The sequence below is a fragment of the Macadamia integrifolia genome, unplaced genomic scaffold (genome assembly GCF_013358625.1).
Source record: "Macadamia integrifolia cultivar HAES 741 unplaced genomic scaffold, SCU_Mint_v3 scaffold1831, whole genome shotgun sequence".
In the NCBI taxonomy this organism is placed as follows: domain Eukaryota; kingdom Viridiplantae; phylum Streptophyta; class Magnoliopsida; order Proteales; family Proteaceae; genus Macadamia; species Macadamia integrifolia.
The window spans coordinates 1-8,644 of record NW_024868373.1 but is presented as its reverse complement, the minus strand read 5'-3'; the positions used below and the strand labels follow the sequence as shown (position 1 = coordinate 8,644).

The window sequence follows — 8,644 nt, the reverse complement described above, 5'->3', positions numbered from 1 at the left end:
CCAATACTTAGTTTAACCCCCCATCCCTCCCTTTTTTTTTTCTTTCTGCAAGGATATGGTGAGGCCCTTGTAAGTTTGAACTTGAATGTGAGGCCAAATGGCCAAGACCAAGCCTAGGTTTGGGCCTGCATAAGACCCTTGTATGTTGGGGTTACCTCAGCACAGCCGAGCCCACTAAATTGCCATCCACTGTAATGGTGACACATCATATGGGAAAAATATGAGAATGGGTAATTTCGTGAGGATATGTGTATTTTGTTTTATATGGCCTAACCAAGGACTTGACACAGTTTGTGTTTATTCTTTCTTTTGCATTAGAAGATTAAGCAAAAGTTTTTCTTGAGCGATCGAGAAGGAAGAATCGCTTACCTGTTGGCGATGTGACCATAGTATGAGATTCTTGTTTCACCAATAAATTCCCACCCCTGTTAATAAATTCAAAAATACTCTTTCAATTAGTCATCTGATCATACTAATGACCATAGACAAGGGATTCTCTTTGCACCATAGATGAAGGGAAACTCGATCCAACAAGACTATCTATTACTGATTTTTTACATAAATTTTTAAATATCGGACCATTTATATATTTATGTTGTGTCATTTAACTTACAAACATTACTTCATTGTTTTTACCAACGAAGACGCCATGTATAAACAAAACACAACTTGCAAAACTATAATTTATGGGATATTTAGGCTGTGTTTGGTATGCATTCTCACAGAAGAATCTGGGTCGAGAATGCATTATGAAATGAGAAAATAGAGAAGTATCGAACTTTAGAATACATTCTTGACCCAGAATCTATCTTGAGAATGCATACCAAACACAACCTAAATAACTGACATTCTTTTATCTATACTGCATACTTCATCCAAATTATTTATTTATTTATTTATTTCTTTCAATGAGGGCAACTATCACAAATTTTCTATATAGGCAATCTTGATTCCTTAAATCATGTCACTGATTTATATAAGCATCTTTATTAGAGGTGTAAGTTTAGCCTTGATTTGACGATCCGAACCCGCCCTGAGCCTGAACCCTTTCTAACCCGACTATAAGGGCCAACTCGGTCCAACCTGACGCAACCTTGTATGGGGTTGGGCCGGGCCTGGGTTGAGGCATAGAAAACCTAACCCAACCCTAACCCACCCTGAGTGATATCATTGGTGATGGTGAAATTATTAATTTGACTTAAAGCAAGCCACCATATTTATCAGGTATCAAGAGAGAGAGACCTTTGTTGTTATTGTTAATTTGTATGAGAATTTTTAGTTCTCCATTTGCCTTGGTTATTTATTCTTTTGCTATCTCATTTCTTCTTCTTCTTCTTCTCCTTTTTTTTTTTTTGGATAGGTCATTAGATGGATACAGATTTGGACCATCTGGTTTGATGGTTGGCTATGGTGTCTTCCTGATGACATAGAACATTGGACTTTAATTTTTAAAATTTTCAACTGAATAACAAGTCTTGTTTTTTTCTTACATTGGAATTTGCATTCACTTTTGAGTTCTCTATTGTAGTAAATGGAATTATTAAAATTTAGAATTGAAAATGTTGATTTATTTATTTATTTGTTATTATTATTATTTTTTTTTACACTGGAACATTGCACTTATTGACAGGAAACAATTCCACCTGCCTAATATTTTGGGTTGGGCATGGCCCTTTTGGAGATTTGGTGATAATTCTCAACCTGGACTTCCATTATGGCCAAGATTTAACTCAGCCCATAATGTCATTGCATCATGTTGTATGAGTGAAGAAAGTAACTAAAACAAGACAATGAAGCTTTCCTATGCTTTTAAAAAACTGACAAGAGAACTTCATTAGTAGAAGGGACTCTTTCTCTTTAGACTCTTAGCACATGCCAGCACTCTGAGGAATTTAGGGGGTGGAAGGTCAGTTACGGTCAATATTTTTCAGAGTTTGAAGGTAGTGGAGTAGTTTGAAGAATCGGAATTGAATCATACTTATCGGAATGTGATTCCACTAAGAAGACCAGCTAGGATCAATCCAACCCAACCCAACCGGGCCCAACCCTGAGCCCAATAGGGTTAGGCCTGAGCATGAACCTAGTAGGATTGGGTTAGGGTTGGGTTGAGTTTTGGGGACCTAGGTGGGTTGGGGTTTTAAGAAACTCGGCCCAACCCGCCCCTGTTTCACCCCTAATCCTTATTATATCATAATTAATTCATTCAATATGCTTTGTCACTTTAATTTTCTATGAAATTCACAAGTTAGATTACTAATAAAACATTCAATGAGGGCAAGGTGCAGCTACCAAGTGTGCAAAATTTTCGACATAGTATAATTACAGTTGAGCATCAAAAGTTATTGAAGCTAATTTAATTTCGACTTTTTTTTGCATTGATCATCTCCCACACTCTAGTGGAATCTAATTAGTTCATATTATATTGAAGTTCATAAAATATATTCTATTTTCACATCTAGTTCGTTAGCGCCGAGAATTCAGGTAGATAACAATTAGAGATATTCTTTTAAAATGCGGCAGTAGTTCTAAACAAGCTTAACCATTTGATATGTACTTGTTTCCCAGAATATTCATCTTAATTATAAGGGTAAACTTCATTCCCCTCCCCTGAACTAAGGTGAAATATCAACCAGACCCACCACCTTTGAAAAATCATCACCCCCCTCCCCTACAAGAAAAAGATGCTATCTAACAGCCCCCAACCGTTAGTTCTGGGTGTTAAGTCAAGTTAATTTTTTCATAATCCCCTAAATACCCCCTAATTGTGTAGTGCCAAAATTACCCTTAAGTGAAAGAACAATTGAAATCCACCCTATTCTCCTCCCCTATTGTTGAGATAGACATGCCCTCCACAAGGCTCTCCCGGTTCCGATCAGCTCTGGCGACTTGGTTCAACTCTCTATTCCAAGATGATGAGCTTCTTTCACAAACCCAATGTCTCTCTCAAGCTCCTATAAACAGTTCAATGACACCCAATTCCAGAGACTCTGAAAATTTCTGCTTCTTTATATGATAGTTTGTTCCTTGATTAGGTTCCGATGACTCGAATCAGTGACAGAATAAGGAAGCTTCAAGAATTGGTTCCCAATATGGACAAGGTAAATTTGCTTACCTCGTTGAATCTAATAAATACTAAAAACATGGGTTTAGAGGAATTTCCAAGTTCACTCAGTGTTTGATTTTATAATCTAAAAACAATAAACCTTGAATTAGCGGTTCTTTGTAATCGCGGTGTCATGGTTTCTAAGATTACTTTGTAGCAAACAAATACTGCTGACATGTTAGAGGAAGCAGTTGAGTATAACAAGCACCTACAAAAATAGATTCAGGTATCCCATTGCATAATTCTGCAAAGTGTTAAATATGATTCATAATTAGATTAAAATTTTTACTAATGCTATCAAAAAGCATATTTTGATCCATTGAAAACCCCAAACTTGGCAGGATCTCTCCGAGCATTAGAGGAAATTCAAATGCTCTAGTAGAGAAAAATTCCACCATTAAAAATGACAGAGAAACAGAGAGAACGTCAAACAAAAATGGAGTAATAAACCCAATTTGTCGCATGTGGAAGCTTCAATTAAGGCGATCGATCTTTCTCCTTCAATATTCTTCTCCTTTCGGGAACTCAATTCATTAATTTCTGGTGTGTGGGCTTCTGCTGACGATGTTGTTGATGAAGAGGTTACTGATATGGAGTGGTTCTTTCTTGTTTTGATGACTCAGTCGTTTATGAACGGCATTGGCCTTCCGGGTCAAGCATTTTACACTTCAACGCTGGTTTGGTTCGCCGGAAGTGAGAGGCTTGCGAACTCACCTTGTGAACGAGCATGACAAGGTCAGATTTTTGGGTTGCAGACGATTGTTTGTATTCCTTGTGCGAATGGCGTGGTTGAATTAGGCTTGACGGAATCTATTTTCCATAGCTCGGATCTGATGAACAAGGTTAGGGTTTTGTTCAATTTCGAGAATCTAGATATGGGTTGTCGGCCGACGGCACAAACGGACCAAGGTGATAATGATCCATCCTCGCTCTAGCTCTCGGATCCGTTAGCATCGGTTATGGAAATTAAGGATTCTGTCAATACAGCTCCAGCTACTACTGCTACAACTTCAGTCCCTTCCATTGTTCCTCAGATTTCTAAGTCCATTCATTTCGAACACCTTCAAGCTTCTTCTCCTTCTCCTTCAAGCTTCCAAAGGGAAAAAGACAACAAAGATGAACAGGAAAAAAATGCTTTGATGAAGACGATCTCTTCAGTTCAGGTACAGAGAAAGAGGAATAGGGATGGATTTCAGGGGGTCTTTCACTTGAGGGTAATTTTGGGATTACACAATTAGGGGTATTTTGGGGATTATGAAAAAATTAACTTGACTTAACAGCTAGAACTAACAGTTGGGGGCTGTTAGATAGCATCTTTTTCTTGTATGGGAGAAGAGTGATATTTTCGCAAAGGTGGTGGGTCCAGTTGATATTTCGCCTTAGTTTAGGGGAGAGGAGTGAAGTTTACCCTAATTATAATTTCCTAGACTTATTTGCCTTTCCTCAAAATATTTTTTCCCTAATAAAGCTAATTTTTTTTTTGTATATATCAAATAAGCTAATTATTGGTTAGTGAATATCTGTTTTGATATTCGTTATCCCATAAAAATATTGATGAATATAAAAGATCTGATAGATTTTGTCCTTAAAATGCTCCATCTAATGTTTGATCAAAATTTGTAAATCTATCCCAATATTTAGTCTCACTCTAAAATATTCTCAGATTTTATTTATAAAAACTTAATAGTGGCTTGACCAAAACTAGGAAAGTATCCAAATATTTATGAGTAAATTAGATTCTATTTCCTTACAAAATGAATTAGATCTTAATCCTCTCTATTTAAACCCATGACATCCTCTTACATTTCAACATATTTGGGTTTTGAGATAAGGATCAATAGTCATGGCCAATAGTCCCAAACCTGGTGGTAGAGTTGGTTCAGTCAAACATCAGTGATCAATGTTCATAGCATTTCTAGGTCACTAACCATGTGTATGCCTATTCTCTGTAGGATCACAATAAATCTATGGTTAGAGGCATCACTCATAAGGAGTAAGAGCCGAGGAAGATAAATGGCTTCCTTTCTGATTTTGTGAGTGAAAAGTCAGTAAGAACTGAGGATCCTTTGGAGGAGAGATGACATATATGAATATAACAAGAAGAAGGAAGATGGGCAAACTTCACGAGGGTAATTCCCCAACCTTAATTAGTGATTCTTCTTAATTATTCAGTTTTTGGTCCCTCTATTGCTCTTTCTTCTTCTCCTTCTTCTTTTTTTTTTTTTTTTTTTATTATTTTTTTTTCAACCAAGGTGTTCGGGCCAGCTTTCATGCACCTCGACTAATTCTCGGGAAGACTAGCGCAGTAACCCATCACCACGGTCTCTACTTAAATCGTAGATACATAAATGAAGAATCAAACCTACGACCGTGCGCCTATCCATACAATTCTCAATTCGCCCTAATCATCGAGAAAACCCACGGATGGGTTTACGTTGTCCTTCTATTACTTTATCTATAAGGTTTCTTACTGTTTCTTTTATTACTCTGGATGCATTTCAAATTTCATCCTTGGGAATTAAGAAGGGTCCATGAAGAAGATGAGAGGGCTTGCATGGGAAGGATAAATTGAGGAGAACTAACTGGTGGGTCCCCACCAAAGCAGATCTCAAGATTGTCTCCAATCAGATTCAATGGCAGTAGGCAAAGGAAAACCCATTTCAAAGATTGGGCTTTTGAAGCTTATTATTATGTGGAAAAATGTCTTTTAGTTAGTCCCACATCGACTAAGTAGCAAAGGGAACAAGAGAGAGAAGTGTATAAATATATGAAAGCAAAGTAGGGTGAACATACTTACCTGGACGGGGTGTATGGGCGATCATTAAGGTCCATGGCCTGGGTTGGTGATCTCCATTGCACTTGGGAGGGGTGCCCGCCTAACATCTCCCCAAATGGGAGAGTGTACGTCATAATTTGTGGTAGAGGGGGATACGCGTACGCGCGGCCCCCACCAATTTTATAGAAAAGTTTTTACTTCTAAAGCAGATGATTGTTATCTATTGTGTGCTTGTGAAAAATTGAAGTAAATGGATCGGTATATAAATTAATAAATTCTGTTTAGATACAGGCTCACCATATTGGGGCGGATCTTTCAAATCCACATATAAGTGCTTATTAATTGTGCAAAATCGTTTAATAATATAAATTATTATTTGGAAACTCATGTATTATGGCCAGATTGCTCCAAAAGTTTACTTAGCTATCAAGGGGTTTCAACTAATACTTTCAAACTTTTAATGTTTCAAGCAATCTGATCATAGTTCAGGGGATGTCCAAGGAACAACGTATGCTATAGATGTGGACAGAAGGTAATAAAAACCTTTAAAAGGTTGATGTAAAAATTTATCTAAGGTAGCTTTCATCTCAAAGGCCGGTTTAGTTATGGTTCAAATCCCTCTAACTAGTTAATGCATTAAGGCTCGAAGACCCATGGACCAACAAGGAACGAAGTGTTATTCTCTCCATTTTTCCCTTATCATTGAATTTGACCCTTCTTGGAATAGGTCCTGTTGCGGAGGTATCGGGCAATTACTCCTCAGGAGCTTCCTTATACTAACCTAAACTTCTGGTGCCTGGAACTCAGATTCTGCATGAACCCTGGGGAGGGGGAAGAACTCCTCTCATGACATGATTGATTAGCAACTATATGTCTGTATGAAAGGAAAAATTCAGGTCTAACGACTCAAGCTAGGCAGCAATCTATGACATCAAACTGGTTTTTCATTCTATTCCTTCTCTCACGTAGCACATCATTTTAAGTGGCTCCAGAGCCTGATTCTTGGTTGATACGACCATGAATGGCCTCTTTGATAGAGCTCCTTGGTTTCGATAATCTGGAAAATCTCCTTCTGGAGGTCCAAATGTGATTCTTTACATACCTCTGTGTAAGATCAAACACCAAGAAACACGAATAATAAAGAGATAATAGATTCGTATGATATAGAGATTTAATGAGGTTCACACACCAGGGTGGTGTGCTACGTCCTCGAGCGAAGAGGAAGATGATTCACTATGCAGAAGAGAAACTACACCCTAGCAGCGGCGAGGAAAAATTCGCCCTGAAACCCTAGCTGCGTGAAAACCCTAGAATACAATGACTTTCTCAACAAGCAACAGTACATTATATATACTCCAAAATCGTGGGTCGACCCATCGGGTCGCGGTAGATCCGGTCGAACCATACCTTGGGGGTGTAGCCCCCGCACCCCCATATGAGATCAGTGATGGGTTCCGGGCTTGGGCCTATCGGCCCAACCCCTCTGCTTCCATCACAGATCTCAGAAAAATTCCATTTAGGTCGCCACCAAAATATGTCGGATCGGGTCAATCTTCAAAACATGTCAAGAATTCGAGACAGACTTAACACTCTGTCGTGCACAGCCTTTGGGTAAACTGTAAACTGCGTCTGACTCCGGCCTGAAGCGTTCAGCTCAATTATTACTACAAAAAAGATTCAACTAAAAATTAAACATAAAAACCTATTTTGTGATTATATGAGTTATATATGCGGAAGAATTCTTGAATCTCGGCTTCCAAGAAAGCAAAATCTTTGCAGGCACGTAATAGGAAATTTCCTTGTGACTAAGAACCCTCAGTCCTTCTGGAAAACAGCCCACAACTGCCCTAATCAGTAGGGAGAGAATTAAAAACCCTAATCCGGCCAAGAAAAACTCCAACTTGCTAAAAGCTGTAATTTTGAGATATCTAAAAAAATAAGCTTTCGATTGTGCCTTCCTTCTCTTCGGGGTAACAAAATTAGTCACAATAGTACTTATTAGTAAATTTCAACCTTGATCGGAAGTGAAGAATTACAGAATGTTGCGAGCATACCTATGTAGCATAGATGAAACCGGATATCAGAAGAAGAATAAAAAAATATATGTTCCATACAGATAAGAGCGTAACTCCCTCTAGCAACAAGAAGAATGGAGCGTGCATTGAGGCATCCAACAAGGGAGGGAGGACAAGGTGGTCATTTATCTGCCCTTGTGTAAGCATAGGTGCACACAAATCCGGACTTAGATAGAATATCATTTATTTATTAGTATAAATTATTTATTTATGAAAAGAAATTATGGATACACATCACAGAAAGAGAAAAACACTTCACAGGCTTACCACACAGAATTTGTTGTGTTTGGTTACGTTGACTAAATCCAACATTTTAATAGGGGAAAAAACACTCCCTCGTCGTGTGGCACGTTAATGGGGGTCAATGAGAGGGCGCACATGGGCATCAAAGTTGGGGGCATCATTTCACAGCTATGTCTGGGCTCAGGAGTTGCATGGCTAGGGAGGGTTATTTTTCCCATTTTAATTTTATAAAAAAATTAAAAAAAAAAATTTGTCAATAGGTTAAGCCAGCAAACTCCCTATTAACGCCATAGGTAGGGGTGTCAATTCCTAAACCGAACCGGTAAAACCGGCCGGACCAAACCGAACCGATAACAACCCGGACCGAATCGAACCGAAGCCTTATTGGTTCGGTTCGGTTTCAAGTATTGTAACCCCAAAACCAAACCGAACCGCACCGAAAACCGG

At 38.4% G+C, this 8,644-nt stretch overlaps 1 non-coding gene across 1 annotated transcript; it reads left to right on the top strand.

Annotated features, from left to right (window-relative positions):
- Positions 1–5,892: 5,892 nt before the first annotated feature.
- On the top strand, positions 5,893–6,054 carry LOC122064942. The gene has a single exon (XR_006135863.1). It is a non-coding gene; the product is annotated as a U1 spliceosomal RNA (small nuclear RNA).
- The last annotated feature ends 2,590 nt before the right edge of the window (positions 6,055–8,644 follow it).